A 23,126-nucleotide genomic window follows, 5' to 3' on the forward strand; every position below is an offset into this window, starting at 1 on the left:
CATCAGTCCGGTCATCAACCTCAGACACCGCTTGAAATTAAATGTTCATAAATCAACCAATCAACCAATAGGTACTGATTTCAACTTTGAACCCACGTTTCTAATCTCTAACCCTTGTTTCCTGATAGCTCTTGACATTGTTTGCTGTCTGTCTACTGTAAGTACCTACAGTGCTGTACCATTCTGCTAGCGTAGCTGGGCGTTAAATATTAAATAGGACGATGATAGATAGAGTGCAGGATGACATCATCAGGCCATAAAATCCAGGCAATAAAAACCAAACAGAAAACAAGACAACAAGGTCTGTGGGCAGGGGAGAGAGCGGGGGGGTGGGGGGGGGGGGTGAGAGTGAAAATGTGTTGATGTGTGCCAACTTCACCAGCTCAGTCACTTACTCTTTCTCTGTTTAACAACACACACGGTTAACTTCTGATCTTTCATTACTCCAGTCAGCTAAGAGAGGAGGAAAGAAGGCATCGCCCTCTGTGTGTGTGTGTGTGTGTGTGTGTGTGTCAGTCATATTTGAATATGGTTTACTTTCTGAATTGACTGGATTTGAAATGGAATTGACCCCAGCCCTGCTGTGTGCGTGCGTGTGTACATGTAAGCACACGCAGATCCTCCTGTGTACTCACAGACCGGTAGATGGGAGAACACAAATAGGGCCGCATCATCTCTGGACCCCCAGAGTGCTTCAACAGTCAGACAGCAAGCTTGCCTGAATAAGAAGTGGCCCTCTTGCATCACTAACTCAGCGCACAAACATGAGACAAGAGACACCTGGAGTACGAATGAATGAATATCCCATAGAAGAGGGAAGAGGGCCGAGCACACATGAATACACGGAACTCTCATAGGAACAGATACCTGTAGAGACAGAAAGAGCCCGTATGAATACATGAATGCCTGCACTCCATGTCGAGTGGCAGTGTTGCAGAAATACATGGCGAGCTGAGGGAAGCAGAGGAGCTCTTAGCAAACCTCATCTATCTCTGCCTCTCTACCTCATCCTTCTCTCATTCATATTCTACTCTCCTTTTTGCCACTCTCTCTTCGGGCCTCTGACAATATGAAAACAAGGACTGGGATACACACCGACTTATCTGCACTCGCTATTTCATAACGCCATTTTGCTGATGGCAATATTGTGAGTTTTTCATCACTGACGCCCACACTCGCTGTCACTGCATACTGAACAGATATGGCACTGTGGAGCCAAATGTACATTCTTCTGTGTGTCTTTGTCAAAGGGAGCCAGCCAATCTGTATTGGTTCCCTCCGTTATTCAAAGATATGCCGCTGATTTCCCCTTATTTAATATACATTTATTTTAATTAAATAATCACATGCTTATTAAGTGTCCCTCTCTCTCTCTCTCGCTTTCTCACACACCCATGTATGTGTACGCCCGCAATATTATCACATATTTCAAATGGCGCTTTCACAATTCTCCATACAGTTCGTTTACTATAATGCAGCAGTCACGACTAGACAAAAGATCTCATTGAAGACTTCATTAAAGGCTAATTGATTTCATTTGTGGTATTGATAGTGTACACATTTGCCCCAAATAGGCTTAGGCCAGCCCATTACATCTGCCTGAAGATTACAATAGAGAAATTAATGACACATCCGCGTTAATGGAGATAATGGATATGGATACAGATATGAGAATGTTTCACAATGAGAGACAGGGATTCATTTCACCACAGGCTCTGTCTCCGCCCCCCCCCCCCCCCCCCCCCCCCGCTCATCTCCTCCTCCTCCTCCTCCGCAGCTCTCTTTTGAGAGCACCCCACAGAATTGCAGGCTAATAGAATTAAAGCCGACTAATTGGAACAGGTAGGCCAGGGAGAAGGAAGTACCATAGAACACCCATTCTACCCCAATGCTTCCCTTTCTCTGTTAGACAGAGACCTAAAGCTTGTCATCAGCCTGTAAAGAGAGAGGAAGAGAGGATGGAGAGGAAGATAACGGGAGAGGAATAGAATGGAAGAGAGGGAGGGAGAGAGAGGGAGAGAGAGTTGAGAGAGAGAGAGAGAGAGAGGAAGGAGAGGAAGATAATGGAAGAGAGGAATAGAATGGAAGAGATGGAGAGAGAGAGAGAGAGAGGGGAAAAAAGTGAAAGAAGGAGGGTAGGAGAGAAGTTTAAGAGAATGTTAGTAATGTAAGGGAAAGAGAAAAGTAATGTAAGGGAAAGAGAAAAGTGCTCGGTAGAGAAGAAAGAGTTTTGTTTTGCCATTTGATCCCATTCGATAAACACAAGAGACTTGCCCCATTTATGTTTTATTCGTCACATGACTCATAAACAACAGGTTTAACAGTGAAATGCTTACTCACGGGCCCTTCCCAACAATGCAGAGAGAAAAAATAGAAAAGTAATAATAAATACACAATGAGTAACAATAACTTGGCTATATATAGCTGGCTAGCCAACCTTCTCCTGGACTACAACTGTAGGCCTTTAAATATAGGCTTTAACTTTTCACGAACAGAAACTTTGTTCTAATATTTGGCAATCAAATTGTCATTGCAAAGAGAGTACACACAGTGTCAAGTCCCAAGTTGTGATCTTGGCAACCAATCGCACACAAGAAGTTAAGGAAAGTTCCAGAGAGAGAGAGAGAGACAGAGTTCATCCTACTTGTTTTGGGTGTGGGGGATGGGTAGTGGGGTGAGCTGCTTGAGAGTGCTGTGAAATGGTGACCAGCAGGGGTCTTCCTAACACAGGCTTCCTTATGTATTGTCACTGATAGAGAATTGTCCAATGCCAGCCCCGTGGACAACTCTGCTTGGGGGGCTTCAGAGATGTGTCTGTGAATTTCACCACCAGGAGGTCAAATTCATAACTCCAAAGGGCTCCTTAACAGCTTCTACCCCCTAGCCATAAGACCGTTGAACATTTAATTAAATGGCTACCCGGACTATTTGCATTGCTCCCCCCCCCCCCCCCCCCCCCCCCCTTATTGTTATGTATGCAGTGCCTTCGGAAAGTATTCAGACTCCTTGACTTTTTTCCACATTGTTATGTTACAGCTTTTCACAAAGGCACTGAATTATTATCTATGCATAGTCACTTTACCCCTACCTACATGTACATACAGTGCATTCGGAAAGTATTCAGACCATTTTACTTTTTCCACATTTTGTCACGTTACAGCCTTATTCTAAAATGGATTACATTTGGTTTCCTCATCAATCTACACACAATACCCCATAATGACAAAGCAAAACATTTTTTTTAGAAAGTTTAGCAAATTTATTATTAAAAAAAACAATAACTGAAATATCAAATTCACATATGTATTCAGACCCTTTACTCAGTACTTTGTTGAAGATTTTTTGCCGATTATAGCCTTGAGGCTTCTTGGGTATGATGCTATAAGCTTGGCACACCTGTATTTGGGGAGTTTCTCCCATTCTTCTCTGCAGATCCTCTCAAGCTCTGTCAGGTTGGAAGGGGAGCGTCGCTGCACAGCTATTTTCAGGTCTCTCCAGAGATATTCGATCGGTTTCAAGTCCGGGCTCTGGCTGGGCAACACACTCCTGCATTGTCTTGGCTGTGTGCTTAGCGTCATTGTCCTGTTGGAAGGTGAACCTTCGCCCCAGTCTGAGGCCCTGAGCGCTCTGGAGCAGGTTTCTCATCAGGATCTCTCCGTACTTTGCTCCGTTCATCTTTGCCTCGATCCTAACTAGTCTCCCGGTCCCTGCCGCTGAAAAACATCCCCACAGCATGATGCTGTACTACATCGATGCCGACTGGAAGCTGTGCAGCAGGTGCTTGCAGACCTCCTACTTTCCAGAGGACCACACTGGGGAGGTAAAAGCCCAGGGGCTGCTTGACTCGCTAGCAGCCTGGGAACAGCCAAAGGAGAAGCAGGTGTGCATCACAACGGACAGTGGGGCAAACGTCGTGAAAGCCACTAACCTAAATGGATGGACGAGGTTGAAGTGGCCATCGACCTCACCTCACCATCGGTATGTATTGCAATAAAGTTACATATCAATTGAACAAATAATAGGCTGCAACTACCAAACACCAATATACTGAAGGACTTCCACTTGTTTTGTTTTTAAATAACAAATAAATGCAGAACTAAATGACTGTTTAAAATACAGGTCTCTTTCTGTAGCTGTGTGGGTGTATTGTCCTGCTCGCGTGGATGTTTTCATATGTTTGGATCTTGTTGTGTTATTCACTCAGAATAAGTCAGTTGCCATACCTACTCATTACCTGGTTCCCTAGCAGCTGTGTGTGTGTATGTGTGTATGTGTGTGTGTGTGTGTGTGTGTGTGCAATGCATTTAGGAAAACTATTTTGGAGAGCCCACACCGTCTCTCTGCCATACTGAAGAGACCGTGTAAAGGGGGGCAGGGGGTGGCTGTGAAGGAGGTGTGTTTTAGTGACCCTGCACTACCTACACTATTTATCGGCTGTAGTAGAGGCTGTTTAGCTGAACCATTTGACAACATGTGTAGTGTTTATCCAACCAATGTGCTCTGGGGTGAAGGAGATGTGTGTGTGTGTGAGTGTCATTAATAAACATCATGCAAACATCACATGGAACACATCCACAGCCAAACTCATTCCCTAAAGGTTGCGCTGACAAAAAAACTTAACATAAGTTAGCGATCTAACAGCTAGACTTCTTTACAATGTACAACATCTCTGGTGAGCACAAGGGAGAAATGTAGTATTGTTTAGAAAAGAGATGGGTGTCAGCTAAGCTAACAGCAGCTACATTCTTTATGACGGCAGCCATTTTTTAATTCTTAAAAAAATATATATATTTCACCTTTATTTAACCAGGTAGGCCAGTTGAGAGCAAGTTCTTATTTACAACTGCGACCTGGCCAAGATAAAGCAAAGCAGTGCGACAAAAACAACAACACAGAGTTACACATGGGATAAACAATCGTACAGTCAATAACACAATAGAAAAATCTGTATACAGTGTGCGCAAATGAAGTAAGGAGGTAAGGTAATAAATAGGACAATAGTGGCGAAGTAATTACAATTTAGCAATTTACACTGGAGTGATATACAGTGGTGAGAACAAGCATTTGATACACAGGTTTTCCCACCTACAAACCATGTAGGTCTGTAATTTTTATCATAGGTACACTTCAACTGTGAGATACGGAATCTAAAACAAAAATCCAGAAAATCACATTGTATGATTTTTAAGTAATTAATTAGCATTTTATTGCATGACATAAGTATTTGATCACCTACCAACCAGTAAGAATTCCGGCTCTCACAGACCTGTTAGTTTTTCTTTAAGAAGCCCTCCTGTTCTCCAGTCATTACCTGTATTAACTGCACCTGTTTGAACTCGTTACCTGTATAAAAGACACCTGTCCAGACACTCAATCAAACAGACTCCAACCTCTCCACAATGGCCAAGACCAGAGAGCTGTGTAAGGACATCAGGGCTAAATTAATTGTAGACCTGCACAAGGCTGGGATGGGCTACAGGACATTAGGCAAGCAACTTGGTGAGAAGGCAACATCTGTTCGCAATTATTAGAAAATGGAAGAATTTCAAGATGACGGTCAATCATCCTCGGTCTGGGGCTCCATGCAAGATCTCACCTCGTGGGGCATCAATGATAATGAGGAAGGTGAGGGATCCGCCCAGAACTACACGGCAGGACCTGGTCAATGACCTGAAGAGAGCTGGGACCACAGTCTCAAAGAAAACCATTAGTAACACACTACGCCGTCATGGATTAAAATCCTGCAGCGCACGCAAGGTCCCCCTGCTCCAGCCAGCGCATGTCCAGGCATGTCCAGGTCCGTCTGAAGTTTGCCAATGCCCATCTGGAGGATCCAGAGGAGGAATGGGAGAAGGACATGTGGTCTGATGAGACAAAAATAGAGCTTTTTGGTCTAAACTCCACTCGCCGTGTTTGGAGGAAGAAGAAGGATGAGTACAACCCCAAAAACACCATCCCAACCGTGAAGCATGGAGGTGAAAACATCATTCTTCGGGGATGCTTTTCTGCAAAGGGGACAGGACGACTGCACCGTATTGAGGGGAGGATGGATGGGGCCATGTATCGTGAGATCTTGGCCAACAACCTCCTTCCCTCAGTAAGAGCATTGAAGATGGGTCGTGGCTGGGTCTTCCAGCATGACAACAACCCGAAACACACAGCCAGGCCAACTAAGGAGTGACTCTGTAAGAAGCATCTCAAGGTCCTGGAGTGGCCTAGCCAGTCTACAGACCTGAACCCAATAGAACATCTTTGGAGGGAGCTGAAAGTCTGTATTGCCCAGCGACAGCCCCGAAACCTGAAGGATCTGGAGAAGGTCTGTATGGAGGAGTGGGCCAAAATCCCTGCTGCAGTGTGTGCAAACCTGGTCAAGAACTACAGGAAACGTATGATCTCTGTAATTGCAAACAAAGGTTTCTGTACCAAATATTAAGTTCTGCTTTTCTGATGTATCAAATACTTATGTCATGCAATAAAATGTATTACTTAAAAAACATACAATGACATTTTCTGGATTTTTGTTTTAGATTCCGTATCTCACAGTTGAAGTGTACCTATGATAAAAATTAGACCTCTACATGCTTTGTAAGTAGGAAAACCTGCAAAGTCGGCAGTGTTTCAAATACTTGTTCTCCCCACTGTATGTGCAGATGAGAATGTGCAGGTAGAAATGCTGGTGTGCAAAAGACAGAAAAACAAATATGGGGATGAGGTAGATAGTTGGATGTGCTATTTACAGATGGGCTGTGTACAGCTGCAGCGATCTGTAAGCTGCTCTGACAGCTGACGCATAAAGTTAGTGAGGAAGATATAAGTCTCCAACTTCAGTTGTTTATTTATGTTTGTTTATGTTTGACATGCGGAAATTTCCTAATCCCAGAATGATAAGCAGCAAATTAACAAAGTCAAAGTCAAAGACTGCTTTCATTACCTGGAAAATATGAACTTAGTTTGGCCACTTTTCAGCATATTACAAATCGTTGATATACTTGTTACAGTGTATAGAAGAACGGGAGCACATGACTTGACAAGTTGTTGACCGTTTTTGACAAATCACAAAGCAAATAAAATGTTATATAAGCCTACTGCCTTAGCGTAACCGTAGTGTGGTAGCTAAACAGAGATGAAACCATTTAAGGGGGGTTTGTGTGGGGTTTAAGGTATTGTGGGGATGAGGGATTTATCAATAGGTGGGGGGCAAACACAGGAGAAATATATATGCAAAAAAAACAATTAAACCCTTGGAAAGGGGGCTCTGGCACACCATAGTTACGATCTGATGCCACGTTCCACTTCAATGCGTTCAAGACAACTGGGAAAAAACTAGCTCCAGCTGGGGGAAATCGTTTTAAACAGTCAACCAACTCGGAATTCCAACTTGGGCCTCTTTCTCGAGCTCAAACCTTCCGACCTGAAGATCACTGACGTCATGATTTGACTTCGTATTTTTCAGAGTTCCCAGTCGTCTTGAAGGCACCATAACTCAGTCGAGTGAACTATCCCTTCTTATAACATCATTGGTGTAACAAACGCTTACGTGACAACCAGAATGCATTGTATGATGTCAACAAACATGGCACCACACATAGCTGGAAAATAGCTAAACATTAGCTTTTAAAAAAAATATTTTACACACATCATATGTGTCCATTACAGTCTATGCAAGAATCGGAATGCATGATTTGTCACCAGTACTTGAAAACGTGAATAAAACAGTAAATACATTATGCTCCATACACACATACATACGGAAAAAGTTTGTGCAAGGCCTGTTTTAACTAGAGATGCGCAATGTCTTCATACGTGGTCTGGGGAAGTGCTTAGGCTCTCGTTGACGAGAGAAGTTTGTCTGGCTCCGTAAAGCCTGGAACATAAATTGTCCGCAACAGTGACATGGGCTACTTCTTAAGTGAATTAATGAGGCGGAACACTCCTCAATTCCAACTGTTAGAAAATAAAACTTGTTAGAAAATTATTTGAAATTGACAAGTTGAAACATGGTCTATAGATAATTAGCAGACAGCGTGCCTTCAAATCAAATCACATTTTATTGATCACATACACATGGTTAGCAGATGTTAATGCGAGTGCAGCGAAATGCTTGTGCTTCTAGTTCCAACCATGCAGTAATATATAACAAGTAATCTAACAAATTCACAACAACTACCTTATACACGCACATGTAAAGGGATGAATAAGAATATGTACATATACATATATGAATGAGTGATGGTACAGAATGGCATAGGCAAGATGCAGTAGATGGTGTAGAATACAGTATATACACATATGAGATGAGTAATGTAGGGTATGTAAACAATTTTAAGTGGCGTTATTGAAAGTGGCTAGTGATACCTCTAAGAAAACATTATTAAAGTGGCTAGTGATACCTCTCAGAAAACATTATTAAAGTGGCTAGTGATACCTCTAAGAAAACATTATTAAAGTGGCTAGTGATACCTCTCAGAAAACATTATTAAAGTGGCTAGTGATACCTCTAAGAAAACATTATTAAAGTGGCGTTATTTAAAGTGGCTAGTGATACCTTTATTAAGTCTGTTTATTTAAGTGGCCAGAGATTTGAGTCTGTTTGTTGGCAGAAGCCACTCAATGTTAGTGAAGGCTGTTTGAACAGTCTGATGGCCTTGAGATAGAAGCTGTTTTTCAGTCTCTCAGCCCCAGCTTTTATGCACCTGTACTGACTTCTGGATGATAGCAGGGTGAACAGGCAGAGCCTTCCTGTGACATCGGGTGGTGTAGGTGTCCTGGAGGGCAGGTAGTTTTCCCCCGGTGATGCGCTGAGCAGACCGCACTACCCTCTGTGGAGACGTGGTTGAGTGCGGTGCAATTGCTCAATTGTGCATCTGTAAAAGTTTGTGAGTGTTTTAGATGACAAGCCACATTTTTTCAGCCTCCTGAGGTTGAAGAGGCGCTGTTGTGCCTACTTCAACACGCTGTCTGTGTTGGTGGACCATTTCAGTTTGTCCGTGATGTATATGCCGAGGAACATAAAACTTTCCACCTTCTCCACTACTGTCCCGTCAGTCAGTGTGGAAGGGGGGTGCTCCCTCTGCTGTTTCCTAAAGTCCACAATCATCTCCTTTGTTTTGTTGACATTGAGTGAGAGGTTATTTTCCTGACACCACACTCCGGGGGCCCTCACCTCCTCCCTGTAAGCTGTCTCGTCGTTGTTGGTAATCAGGCCTACCACTGCAGTGTCGTCTGCAAACTTGATGATTGGATAGTTGGAAGCGTGCATGGCCACGCAGTCATAGGTGAACAGAGAGTACAGGAGAGGGCTGAGAACGCACCCTTGTGGGGCCCCAGTGTTGAGGATCAGCAAAGTGGAGATGTTGTTTCCTACCTTCATCACCTGGGGGCAGTCCGTCAGAAAGTCCAGGACCCAGTTGCACAGGGCGGTGTCGAGACCCAGGGTCTTGTGCTTAATGACAAGTTTGGAGGGTACTATGGTGTTAAATGCTGGACCTGTTGGGGCATTAAGCAAATTGAAGTGGGTCTAGGGTATCAGGTAGGGTGGAGGTGATTTGGTCCTTGACTTGTCTCTCAAAGCACTTCATGATGTCAGAAGTTAGTGCAATGGGGCGATAGTAATTTAGTTCAGTTACCTTAGCTTTCTTAGGAACAGGAACAATGGTGGCCATCTTGAAGCATGTGGGGACAACAGACTTGGATATGGATTGCTTGAATATGTCCGTAAACACACCAGCCAGTTGGTCTGCACATGCTCTGAGGACGAGGCTAGAGATGCCGTCTGGGCCAGCAGCCTTGCGAGGGGTAACACGTTTAAATGTTTTACTCACGTTGGCCACAGAGAAGGAGAGCCCACAGGATTTGGTAGCTGGCTGTGTCAGTGGCACTGTATTGTCCTGAAAGCGAGCAAAGAAGTTGTTTAGTTTGTCTGGAAGCAAGACGTCGATGTCCGCAACGGGTCTGGTTATCTTTTTGTAATCCGTGACTGACTGTAGACCCTGCCACAGTGTTTGAGCCGTTGAATTGCGACTCTACTTTATCCCTATACTGACGAATTGCTTGTTTAATTGCCTTGAGGAAGGAATAGCTGAACTGTTTATATTTCAAATTTCAATCAAATGTATTTATAAAGCCCCACTTACATCAGCTGATGTCAAAGTGCTGTACTGAAATCCAGCCTAAAACCCCAAACAGCAAGCAATGCAGGTGTAGAAGCCCGGTGGCTAGGAAAAACTCCCTAGAAAGGACAGAACCTAGAAAGAAACCTAGAGAGGTACCAGGCTATGAGGGGTGGCCCGTCCTCTTCTATTTGGTCGTGTTTCCGGTCACCTTGCCATGATTTTAAGCGGTGGTTCGCGCTTTCAGTTTTGCGCGAATGCTGCCATCAATCCACGATTTCTGGTTAGGGAAGGTTTTAATAGTCACAGATGGTGTGACATCTCCGATGCACTTGCTAATAAACTTGCTCACCGAGTCAGTGTATACATCAATGTTATTGTCTGAGGCTATCCGGAACATATCCCAGTCCACTTGATCGAAGCAATCTTGAAGCGTGGAATCCGATTGGTTAGACCAGCGTTGTATTGACCTGAGCATGGGCGTTTCCTGTTTCAGTTTCTGTCTATAGGCTGGGAGCAACAAAATGGAGTCATGGTCCGATTTGCCGAAGGCAGGGCAGGGGAGGGCTTTGTATGCATCGCGGAAGATCGAGTAGCAATAATCCAGAAAGCTACCAGCTCTTGTCGTGCATTCGAATTTAGGAAGTAAGGTTAGGTAAAGGTTAGCTTTGTTAAAATCCACAGCTACAGTAATGCAGCCTCAGGATGTATGGTTTCCAGTTCCAGTCTTGGTTTGAGGGCAGCGCGTGCCAACTGTCCTGTTGCGTAACAATCACATTTTGGAACAGTAAGTGCATTCTGACATCACGTGCATACAAAAACTCACACTGGGGCGACCGTTATTTGGAACTTACACGTGAAAAGGTTAAGAGTTGAATCCTTGAAATTAGCACTTCGGAATGCTATCGTTAATACCAAACGATTCAAACTAACTTTTCAGTTAACCATTAGGATTCAAATGGTATTCACCATTTATTAGCCAGCATCAACATTTCACCCCGTGCACTCCCATAGTCTACATTTAGACTTCACAGCTCTACTACAGGAGCCTCAAATTAGTACTCGTCTTTGCCAAAGAATGCTAACAGCATGCTAACACTGGTCAGTTCCAATTAGCACAAATGTTCATTTAGCAGACCTTGGAATTGCATCAGAACATTGACATTTCACCCTGTGTGCAGCTAAAGAGCTTGGGTTTGAAGCTAACACCACTCTCCAGGAGCAAATACTTTCAAATTAGCACTTCGCCTCAGAATGCTAACAGCATGCTAACACTGGACAGTGTTAGCCATGTTTCTGAGATGGTCTCACTCATTTAAAGTCTGGTCTTGATCCAAAGCGACTCTTCTTGCCAAAACTTTCTTGACATCCTATTACCGGCAATCCCCTCGCAGCTCAACGGGATGAAAAACCAAAGTATAAGCATTTCGCTACACTCGCAATAACATCTGCTAACCATGTGTATGTGACCAATAACATTTGATTTGATTTGAAGTAACAACAGCTGTCAAACCTGTGTTACCCTAGAAACCGCAGAGCTGGCAACAGCTGTAGCCTCCCAAGCACAGTGAGGAGTACTGCACTTGGGAAAAAAAAAAAATGTGGAAAATGATAAAAAGAGAGAACTCTGAGAAAAAGCTCAGAGAGAGCTTGAGGCTTCAAACATGAATAAGGATATGAAAGAATGTTTCCTTCATTCACCGCTGCTTGTTTCGCTTTCGAGGAAGGTGTCAAAGGAGGGAGAGTGTAACCCAGTGAATCAGAGGCACAGACGACATGCTGAGGATTGTGGGTAGGGTATACAGACGCTTGGCTCAGAGGCTGCTGCTGCTATCATTCAGCTGCTCTTCGTTGCTGGATTACAGAGGATTTCGAGTGGAGACAAAGACAAGCATATTGTTTTAACAGCCAAGCTCATTTTGGGGGATGACAGCAGATAAGTTGACACACTAATTAGTGTGTTGGAACGCACAGAGGGACAAGCTTATAGACACACGCACACATACAAGCGGGAATACAGGCACACACAGGCCTTCTCAAGTAAATCCCTCTATCCCACGTCCCCTGTTCCCACCTAAATATAATCTGGTGCCTCCTGTCTACATATTAATCAAAATCAGAACTTCCATGAGAGCGGCGCTTGTTGTTGACAACATTGTATCTGTCCACCAATATGCCAACAATAGACCTGAAATCGGTGTCCCATATCAGGCCCTATTGAAAGACAACCATTCTCAACACAGAGCCAGAGCTGTTATGGCTGAGTGACCAGATTCATATTAAGGCTCCACAGGCTACTGGTTTAACATGCAGCTGTCTGTGTGTGTGTGTGTGTGTGTGTGTGTGTGTGTGTGTGTGTGTGTGTGTGTGTGTGTGTGTGTGTGTGTGCACATGCGCAGTTTCAGACTCACAACTGACAACAGAATCATATTAAAAACATTGGGGACTCCAAGAAATACAGAAGCTGCATTCTCCAAGAACCACGCCACCTCTCTTCCTCCTCATCGCCCCTGCGCCTCACGCATCTACCCTCTGTCGGTGGCTGAGTTCCAGGCCATGGAGGATTACATCCAAGAGGCGCTCCAACAAGGTTTCATCTGCACGTCCACTTCTCCTGCATCGGCTGGTTTCCTCTTTGTGGCCAAGAAAGATGGAGGGTTACGTTTAGATTACAGAGGACTCAATGAAATCACCACCAAGTACCGTTACCCTCTCCCCGTTGGTGCCGGCAGCCATAGAACAGCTCTGCCGGGCCTGTTTTTTTTACAAAACTGGACCGGCGAAGTGCATACAATCTCATCCGTATCCGGGAGGAGGATGAATGGAAGACTGCATTTAGCACGATGTCTGATCACTACGAGTACTTGGTGATGCCATTTGGTTTAGCCAATGCTCTGTCACTGTTCTAGGCATTCATTAAGGTGTTCAGGGACATTATGGCCTTACGGAGGACATCATCTCTGACCAGGGCCCTCAATTCACATCACGGGTATGGAGAGCCTTTATGGATAAGCTTGGGTTCACGTTCAGCCTCACTTCCGGGTATAGGCCTCAGTCCAATGGGCAGGTGGAGAGGATTAACTAGGTGTTGGGGAAGTTCCTGAGGAGTCACTGTCAGGACCGGCAGGGAGAGTGGGCTCGATTCCTTCCATGGGTGGAGTACGCCCAGAACACGGTACGTCACTCCTCCACTGGGTTGACCCCTTCCAGTGGGTTCTGGGTTTTCAGCCGGCCCTGGCTCTGTGGACCCCTGTCCAGACCGAAGCACCTGCGATTGATGAGTGGTTCAGGCGTGCAGAAGAAATGTGGAGCAATGCTCACGTGAGACTCCAGCGTGCCATCCTCCATCAAAAGGAGCAGGCAGACCGCCACTGCAGGGAGACCCCCGTGTACCACCCTGGGGATCGTGTCTGGCTTTCTACCAGGAACCTCCCACTCTGCCTGCCTTGCAAGAAGCTGAGCCCCCGGTTTGTGGGGCCATTCAAGGTTCTCCGGCGGCTCAATGAGGTGATGTATAGGGTACAGCTTCCCAGTGACTATCGTATCTCATCTTCTTTTCATGTCCCCCTTCTCAGGCCGGTGGTTCCTGGTGCTGTGCGCTTACTCTTTCCTCATTTGCCCTTCTCTTCCCTTTTCTCATCTCCTATTCCCTCGCTAATGAGCCAAATTCACAGAGAGATACGGTTAGAAGTGAAAAAGACAGAAAATAAAGATTGTTTCAAACCGTTTCTCTCCATCTCTCCCTTCCTCTCTACTTCGGTCTTCCTCTTCTCTTTCCGTTTCTGTCTCTGTCTCCTATCTCTGTCCTCCTCTCTCTTTATCTCGCGCTTCCCTCTGAATTGACTTGTGTATAAATCTGACAGCACAACGTCGTGATTCATAGCTACAGTACAAGCTCCACAGTGTGTGCTGTAAAGTTCAGTGCTGTACAGACTCAGCCAATCATACAGTGATGACACATGTGAGGTCGGCGCTCGCGCCGCTCCGCCACTTACGACACCTTTTACACGGCGGCCCGTATCAGTCTGATTGTGATGATGAGATTGATGAATATGGATTAGTATGGTGCTATTTGTGAGCCACTGGGTGATAGTTCTCACTAACATGTAGGGAGAGCAGCCGTCTCTCATATTTCCGACCAAAGATTGCCAAGGAACGAAAGAGAGCAAAGTGATGGGGTAGCAAGAGCTCTTTCTTTGAGATGCCTTGCTTGAACTGAAGTGTAAATACGATGGATGATAGTCCAACTGTTTTTGGGTTATAAACAAACCTTCTGTTGCAATAATGGGTGTAGGCCCATATGAAACTCAGACAGCGGAGAGCAAATAAACAATTATACCACAATTGATATGACAACAATGTTCAGCACAAAGCTGTTTTAGCACAAATCTGAATTCGCCTGCATTAGCCTATGTAAGCGACTTCCCTAGCCACCCAGCTAGCCATTAGCAACTGTGTCATTTCCAGTGCTGACAGCTGTCACTGGGCCAGCTGCTCTGCTGTCAACCTAATATCACCAAAACATCACCAACTCGGCGGGCTGTTAATCACCTGCCAGAACCTCATTGCAGCTCTATAGACACATGACAGTGTCAAAGCTAAATTACAGAGCCATAGCCAAAATGGAGCACAGCCAAATCGCCCAACTACAGCCAAAGCTAAATTACTCTACCAACGGCCCATGCCAGAGTCAGCCAAGACTACCACAGCCAAGATATCCCCCTTTGTTTTACAGAGAAAATTAACCTCAGTATCAGCACTATAAACACCCCACAGTCAAATCACGCAGCTCAAAATGAACGAATACAGTCAAAATATCCTATTCACTCACTACGAGTAGATAACACAATCGATACAACTATCATATTCACTCAATACAAGGTGACCAATTCTTACAATTTCAAACCACTTACCACATCTCTATGTCCGTGTCCTGCTCACACCATCCAGCGCCTCTCTGTGCATGTGAAACAGCCTGTACAGTTTGTCCAGTTTAAATGTCATCTCTTCTCGTCAGTGGCTCCTCTACAGTGAGAAACAGGCCCTGTTACGTCTGCTCAGTGCTCCACTCCTGTCTCTCTCCTACACCAGCAGCTCCGCACAGTCACAGTCAGGGACAGAGGGCTCATTCTGCTCCGCTCCGTTTCTTTAGTAAGGAGGATTATGATAAGAAGCTGCGTCCTCCCGACAGACACACTCACACACATGTTCATCCAATAATAGGGGGAGGGGGGGCGGAGTGTGTGTGTGTGTGTGTTCGTACAATATGTGCGTGAATGTGAATGTGTGTGTGTGTGTGTGTGTCCCACCCACCCACCCAACCCCCTCCCTACTGCTGCCTAAGGCTTGGAAGTGGGCTGGTGGAAATGACAGAGCAGAAGACAGACATGAGAGGAAAGAGCCCCCATCCCTCTCTCTCCTCCTCTCCTATCCTTCAGGCTGGGCTGTGCGACAGTGACTTGGCATCTCGGAGGGCACTTGAACAAACATGTTACATAAGACCTCCAGCCATAGCTCTGGGGAAGAGGAGAGGGAAACACAAGATGTAACACACACACACACACACGAGTAGGCATACAGAGTGCAAATACATACACACACTAAACAATCAGTGCCCACATAGTCATAAGCATACTGTCAACATGAATGACTTGACATGCAAACACACACAAACCCGTGCACACGTACGCACACATACGCCCACCACATACACGCACACACACACACACACACACACACACACACACACACACACACACACACACACACACAATCCTGCATGATTAGCATTCATGGGCAAAGCTGCAGTAACACACTCAATTACCACTGTTATTACAGACCAAGAGGCCCGGGGTCTTCCAAGGTCCTGCTCCTTTGTGTGCTAATCCAGGGCCTTAAAAAGTCAGGTGGCCCAGGATGGATGCAAGGCGGTGGGGGAGGCCTCTTGGCGAGCCTCTGGTCTCAGTTTCAGGCCCGGGCCAGAGAGGGCAGCTTTACAGCAGTAATCCACTTTTTGTCTGACACCAGCCCTGATCCCTTAATCCACATGGCTGCCTAGCTAACCATCTCCAGCCCAGACAGATAAACCCCCACACCCCGACACACACACAGACAGTCACAAACACAGTCACACACACGCACACACCACCCTGGGGTACAGACACCAGCTGTTGGGCTCAGCTGTGTGGCTGGGGTCTAGGGTCTGGTGGTGTGTGTGTGTGTGGTTGTGTTTGTGTAAGTGTGTGTTTTTGTGCGACCATTGATGCGTGTATACTGTTCAAAATAGCTGTGATTTTACAATAACATTTCCCAATATTGTACTGTATCCATGGTTTTATTGTGAACGGCAATGCCTGTTGGGTAATTGTTTTAGCATTATGTAAATATGACTAATCGGAGAAGGATCGCCACTGCCAGCCAGAAACCAATTTTGAATTCAAGAGAAGTGAAGGCTTGGATTACTTAACGTTATAGGCTAACTTGACAGGCTTGCAACAAACCCCCTTCAAATATGATTTTATTGCAGACACGTTTCGGACAAGTTCTTTCATCAGGACACAATGACTTAGCCTAGCTGACGTTATGTTTTCACGTTTGAACATACGGGCTAGCTAGCTAGCTAGCCTGACATTACAGCAGCTTGCTGTGCGGGTAACGTTAACTAACTTAACATGAGCTGCAAGAACAGGTCTTTGGATACAGTGTTTGACTTGCAGCATTTGAGGAACGCATGTTTGTGATTGCAATGTTCTCTGAAGGGGTATGTTCGCCTAGCTGTGCTGTGGTGGATGGGTTACTAGCGTAGGTGCAGCAGGGGACCGTCTGGTTCGTCTGACCAGTCTGTCACTAAAGGCAGTGTGGTGCTGTACCTAGGGAGCTACCCGGATCGAGGAGCGTCAACCCATCTGGAGCTGCCTTTTTCCAAAATGGCCTACGCATGAGTAGCATCAACCAATGGTGATAAAAATAAATGTATTTTCGGTGAAATATTTTTTCTGTTCTCACGACTACTAGTTGTAAGCTAACAGTGGAAGCCTGACTGAGATTTCATCCATTCCACATCTATTTTACTGAAAACACAAAAAGCTATTTAGTTGCACAAAGCAAAGAGGCGATAATTGAGCAGAGCTGGTAATAATTTAGTATATTTTGGCTTTATTCGAGTAGTTGTGGTTATCAAAAAGGTGTAACGGGGGTGTAGCAATTGGGCGTTAGAGAGGCTAACGTTGGATAACTTCGCCAAGATTGGCCTAGGTACCTCTGACACGTGGTGTGTTTTATCTAGGTAAATGCTGCAGCAAGTAACATAATTAGTTTGCTAACATCATCTTAGAAACATTCGTGTTTAAGCAACTAAGCAATACCAAAGTTGAACTACAAAAGGTCAAAAAGAGGAGGTTTTGTGTGCTTGCTCTGAGTGGCTGCCAATTTTCATTGGTTGTGGGAGTCTTGGGTGTAGTATTAGTCGTGGTTCTGTCTGCTGCCTACCGGTCTTATTTCTGTTTTTTATTTACCTCAGCCATTTGGTCAAAATGTTCCACTGAAAATGTAATACCTGTGACCATGTGTCTGTTACTGGTTTTGAGTTCACGCCGCACATAAAGCTGCCCAGTAACACATGTCATTTTAACTATCAACGCGGGGTGCCTGAACGCTCGCAAACATACTGTAAATTCACTGCTCTTAAAGCACATATGTATAGAAATAATAAAGCTGATGGGTCTGTGCTGAGAGATTGTCACCAACAATGTGACACTCCCTTAATATGTGTGGTTCAGTCTAGTGCAGTCAGGTGTGACACCTTAACCTCTGGTGTTCATCACTTGAAGGCACATATTCAAGAAGGATTAGAAATGGGCCTCCCGAGTGGCGCAGCGGTCTAAGGCTAAGTGCTTGAGGCGTCACTACAGATCCGGGTTCGATCCTGGGCTGTGTCGCAGCCGACCGCGACCGGGAGACCCATGAGGCAACTCACAATTGGCCCAGCACCGTCCGGGTTAGGGGAGGGTTTGGCCGGCCAGGATGTCCTTGTCCCATCTCATTCTAGCGACTCCTGTTGCGGGCCTGAGCGCCTGCACGCTGACATGGTTGCCAGTTGTACGGTGTTTCCTCTGACACATTGGTGCAGCTGGCTTCTGGGTTAAGTGAGCAGTGCGGCTTGGCAGGGTCGCGTTTCGGAGGACGCGTGGCTCTTGACCTTTGCCTCTCCCGAGTCCGTACGGGAGTTGCAGCGATGGGAATCCCAGAGGCCACTACAAGCAGCATTATATATGACATAAAGAAAGAGGCCTGCAACAGTGGAGTTTTAAGCACAGACCTTAAAAAAATAATTTATATTACGTTGAGCCTGTGCCCCTGTTCTTGGGTAATTATGATAATGGTAAAGAATGTTTTTCCCAGTATGTACCTGTACAGCAGACATTGGCTGCACTTTTTAAAAGTGAGTCTGTATGTGAGAAGCATGCTGCAACACATGCCCAACCCTCAACAGAGAATGTTTTTCAGAATGTACAGGATGGGAAGGGAGTTCAGGGGGATCCATTGTTTAAAACTGAGACGTCTTCTATTTTTCTGATACTCTATCCGGATTCATTTTGAAGTTGTCAATCCACTGTTACTTCCCTCTGACAGATATTATATCAGCTATAGATCGTATGCAGCTTGTTCACCTGTGTAGAGAACAGGACTTTCAATATTTTGGCCTAGACAAAGTACTTGACCCTCTCATCAAAGATCTGACAGCTCTGGAGGAGAGTGGCATTAAGAGAAGTGATGGGAGAGTTCTACAAGGTACTTTTAGGAGACGATTTAGGATCTCATTGCATTGGGGGTTTCTGGAGAATTTCAGTAAGAGCATTACTTTCTGTCACTACTGTGATATTTCTAGAAACACTTTCAGAACTTGTGCGGCACAGAAAGAACCGTACAGTCATATCAAACCCATTTGCAGGATTTAGCTTCAAGTGCAACAGATTCGGTGTGTGGTGTCAAATTCCACTCGCCTCTCAGTCAGCTAGCCTACTTCCACGTTTCAAGTGCAACAGATACAGTGTGTGGTGTCAAATTCCACTCGCCTCTCAGTCAGCTAGCCTACTTCCACGTTTCAAGTGCAACAGATTCGGTGTGTGGTGTCAAATTCCACTCGCCTCTCAGTCAGCTAGCCTACTTCCACGTTTCAAGTGCAACAGATTCGGTGTGTGGTGTCAAATTCCACTCGCCTCTCAGTCAGCTAGCCTACTTCCACGTTTCAAGTGCAACAGATTCGGTGTGTGGTGTCAAATTCCATTCGCCTTTCAGTCAGCTAGCCTACTTCCACGTTTACCAGCCTGGCACCATGTCTAGGGCATGGCCTGTTTGAGTGCATAGTTTCCTATGATCTAGCTTTGTTTATTGCTCGGTTCGTTCAGGAGAAACATTTGACTTATTTACAACTCAACCGAAGCAAACATGTATTCAAACATCAGGGAAACGATGCCATCGACAAACATCTCTCCTCGTAGTGAAAGGCTCAGTAGACATTCAGTGCAAGAATGTGTGCTTTCCCAGATTGCTACCTTTCCTGTCACAGCTGTCCAGGTGGCTTATATCATTACCTCCTCATTAAGGAGAACATGACCTTTAGGAGAAAGCTTTTTCCTGACCATGCCCTGAAACTATAACATCACTACCTATGTCACTATCCAGAGGTCATTGCCCACTTTGGTCCACTTATTCGCCTTTGGACTTTAAGGTTTGACAGCGAGCATACTTGTTGTTTTGTCGCACTGCTTTGCTTTATCTTGGCCAGGTCGCAGTTGTAAATGAGAACTTCTACTAAAACAGGCCTACCTGGTTAAATAAAGGTGAAATAAAATGTTTTTAAAAAATACTTTCTTCGAGCAATGTGCCAGAAAGTTCCACAACTGAATGTCAGTGACGATTTCTCACATCTATTTTGTCGAACAATGAATTGACAGGGAATCTAAGAAGCAATTCTGTCATCTCTCCCATGTCTCCCTTATGAAACATTGCTCCCCGACTGGAGGGCATACAAAGGGCTTGCTGCGGAGAGCGAGAATGACCTGCAGTTTGTGAACGAAGACTAACGTGCAAACCTCCTCCGACCAATTCAGTGCAGAAGACTGACGAACAGCGGGAAACTTGAGGTAAGGAACATGCAGCATAAAGAGATGATAGACCTCAACTGTCACTCACTCCCGTTGCGCCAGCTGGCACCAACAAGGGCCTTCTACTTTTGTCTGTCCTGGGAAGTCTTCTCTATTGTGCCCCGGCTGAGCTGGTGTTGCTGGAGCTCTGCCTCAACTGTTATACGCCATGGTGTTTTAGATTGTCTTCAAGTGTGCAAGGAAGTGCCACTCTGGTAGAGGAGGTTCCATTTCCTGATCCACCTCCAGCGCCTTTGCTTGATCGTTGACGTGCCATCCTGTTTTGCCAGTTTGCCTAGGTCTTGATTAGATATGATCTTAGACCAGTAGATGTAATATGTATTTTCAAAAGAAGGTTGTATGAAAGGCAGATCATTTATTTGGGTTGTGTTAGGTCATCCTCCAGTATTCTGAACCATATAGAACAGTTAGTACACAGAACAGCTGTTGCAGAGTTTAAAAACGGTTCTGAGATTTGTTTTGGTCTTTGACTTGCTTATATTGTCCATGACTTCTATATCCTATTAAGACCCATAATAGACCTCAGACATGTAAATAAAAATGTGTTCTGATAAAGTTGCTGGTTGTATATTTTATGAGAAAAAAATAATGATATTGCAATCCAGTCTCTAATTTCATCAGTCAGTTACTATCGGGCAAAACACAACCTAAAACACAATCTAAAACACAACTTAAAACACAACCAAATGCATGGAACAAGTTTGTAGAGTCACAAGCTTGATGTAGTAATTGTGTGCAAGACATATGGGACCAAATACTACATTTTTGACTACTTTAATACCCTATAAGTGAATATGTCCAAATACTTATGACATCTTCAAATAGGGGCACAAAGTACATAAAGTGCTTTAATTTCTAAACGGTAAAACAATACCCTCGAGTAAAAGGTGACATTCCGTAGTGTTCTCTCATATGAAACATTTCATCTGAAATCCAAAATGCTTCGTGTGCTTTGTTCTTCCAGAACATGGATTCATTGAATCAAACTCAGAATCCGGCCCCTCCTCACCCCTCTCTTCCCAGAGCACTCCTGAGCACCTCAAACATGTTGCCCCACTCCTCAGTAGACCATGGCCTACAAAACTTTTAGAGTCAGCTGGGACAGGATGCCAGCTGGAATCCGTACAGCAGTGGTACAACATACAAAGACCATCAGCAGGAGACAGAATAGAGATGGTAAGATTGGTCGTCGATCAAATGCGCCAGCACAATCTTCATCTGTCCAGAGCCATACGTCACAATGTGGTTAGGATTATCATTTGAGAGTACCCCAGACGTTTTACTGATGTCTACCTAGATGGAGAAGTAATTGGACATGGATTTGGCTCACTTGGAACATGTAAACCTGGGATAACACACTGGCGCGGCGGCGAAAGGAGAGAAACTCTCGCTTGGAGTCAGCAGAAGGAAGAAACACGTCAAGAGACCTAGCAGACCAGTACGGAGGTCCTTGGAAGACCTGAAGAGAGAGATGGCGCAAATTTACTCACAAGAAGGGATGAGAGGAGCAGAGAGAGGAGAGAAGATACTTGAGAAGGCATACATACTACAGCAGCGCTACCTGAACGGGAACCCTCCACCCTCCATGTCAGATGTCAAGGAAGGATGGTCATTTCTGTTCTCAGGGAGGGGCCTATTCTCCCACTTCCATCTCTCAACCAACATTCACACCCTACAGAAGCTGCCGGAGGTCATCGAGAGGAGAAGCCAGACAATCGTGAAGTTCTGTCAAGTCCAAAAAGGCCAACCCAGAGGTTCAAGTCTTGTCTGCCTTTCAAGAAAACGAGGACACTAACAAGGCCATCTGCGTCATGCTCGTCATTTTGGCTTACTTAAAGAACCTAAAGGAGGGCATCTTCCTTCAGGCTGATTCTCACACACACACACACACACACACACACACACACACACACACACACACGTATTTTACTGTATTATTTTCCAGCCGTCAGCCGTCTGCCAGAGCTGCTGACATCCAAAGATCTGTTTCCTTAATCAGCACCCCTCGGTTGATTGTACAAGGTCCTGTAAAGACCTCCTCTCATTAAAGTCCTTAAAGTTTGCTATGTAAAGGAAGTCAAGTAGTGAGATTGAGCATGTGATTGTGTTGGGCACTAACAATTTTGGGGGGAGGGGTGGGGGACCTTGAAAAGATGATCCCTGATCATTCGGTTTATCTTCAGTATTTCAGGAGAGACGTTGATGAAACCCACAGCCTGAATGCTGTCCATTGAAGGACAGGTGTCGTCGGGCCACATAACAACTTTGTGAACGGGATGGCTGCACTCTCTGCCAGCTACTACAACTTCAATCTGCAGTATCTGGAGGTGGTCTCATACACACCTGAGTTTGTTCAAAGGTAATCTAAAACTCAAGCCAACTCATTTAGGTCTGGTTTACACAGGCAGATCAGCTCTGCTGACAATTATTGGGTAAAAGCTCAGAATTGGGTTGCCTGTGTAAATGCCTTATACAGTGCCTTGCGAAAGTATTCGGCCCCCTTGAACTTTGCGACCTTTTGCCACATTTCAGGCTTCAAACATAACGATATAAAACTGTATTTTTTTGTGAAGAATCAACAACAAGTGGGACACAATCATGAAGTGGAACGACATTTATTGGATATTTCAAACTTTTTTAACAAATCAAAAACTGAAAAATTGGGCGTGCAAAATTATTCCGGCACCAAATTTGTTTGACCACTAAAGTTCCTGTTCCTCTATTAGGTTAGCTACCGAGTTATAATGCTTTACCACCCCTTATAGGTTGGATATGAATGACTTTATTGGTACGTGTCTACACTGGTTATTAGGAATGTAATTTTGGTTCAAATGTTTTAGATACAAGTGCA

The 23,126-nt window shown here is 44.9% G+C and overlaps 1 protein-coding gene across 2 annotated transcripts in view; it reads right to left on the reverse strand.

Moving 5' to 3' along the window:
- The window catches only part of nav2a (neuron navigator 2a), a 310,069-nt gene that overhangs the window by 207,742 nt on the left and 79,201 nt on the right, over positions 1-23,126 (reverse strand). Inside the window, exon 1 of one of the 2 annotated variants that reach the window (XM_036963590.1) lies at positions 15,023-15,226. The exons of the other annotated variant lie outside the window; for it this stretch is intronic. The gene's annotated coding sequence lies outside the window, so the exon portion shown is untranslated. Of the gene's footprint in view, positions 1-15,022; positions 15,227-23,126 lie in introns of those variants that run through there. 2 annotated transcript variants of the gene reach the window in all.

Source organism: Oncorhynchus mykiss, chromosome 26 (genome assembly GCF_013265735.2).
Source record: "Oncorhynchus mykiss isolate Arlee chromosome 26, USDA_OmykA_1.1, whole genome shotgun sequence".
NCBI classification, from domain to species: Eukaryota; Metazoa; Chordata; class Actinopteri; order Salmoniformes; family Salmonidae; genus Oncorhynchus; species Oncorhynchus mykiss.